Here is a 726-nt window from a genome sequence, read left to right as displayed (position 1 = left end):
CTCCCGGGCAGAGTGGCCGAGCTGCGGCGCCCGGAGGCTGGATCTCCCAGTCCTCGCCTCGCCGCGTCCGTCCCCCTCCCCTCCTTTCCCTTCCGCCCCTCCCCCAAAGAGGATGCTCGCAGCAACTTGGAAACATGCTCCTGGCCACGCTAGGGTCGCCTGTCCACGTCACCTTTCCAACAACGTTCCCGTTACATCCTTGTTTTCGTGTCATCTTTCCCATTCTCCGCTTCATCCCTACCTCGAGCTTCTCACCAGCGGGGTTGGGACCCCATGCTTAGCCCCAGCTGGAAGGAGCAAAGCAGGAGAAGAGCTGGGGGTGTTGGGAGGATGAGCCAGGTGCTGGGCATTGATCCTCCGGGGCAGGAGGTCTCCTGTGAAACCGCTCAACGCCATCGCCGTAGGCTCCAAAGGGGCCGTGCTCTTCATGTCACCCTGTGTTTTGTCTCCGATGTGAAAATAGTTCCCAGCACGTAGTAGGCTCTCAGCAGATTTCTGTTGAGTGGGTGAATGGATGTGTTTATAACTGGATGCCTGCATGAATGAATGAATGAATGAATGAATGGCTAACTAACTGATTGAATGTCCACTGGATGAGCAACCCATACATGACCAACCACAACCCTGCCGCTGACTAGGGATGGACGCTAGAGTAAGTAAGTGGACCAGGCCGAATGAGGGAGCCGGAGTCTTGTGCCTCACAGGCCATTGTGGTTCAGGAGGGCT

This window comes from Mandrillus leucophaeus, unplaced genomic scaffold, assembly GCF_000951045.1.
Source record: "Mandrillus leucophaeus isolate KB7577 unplaced genomic scaffold, Mleu.le_1.0 Scaffold192, whole genome shotgun sequence".
Taxonomy (NCBI): domain Eukaryota; kingdom Metazoa; phylum Chordata; class Mammalia; order Primates; family Cercopithecidae; genus Mandrillus; species Mandrillus leucophaeus.
Note: the sequence above shows the minus strand (reverse complement) of the source record.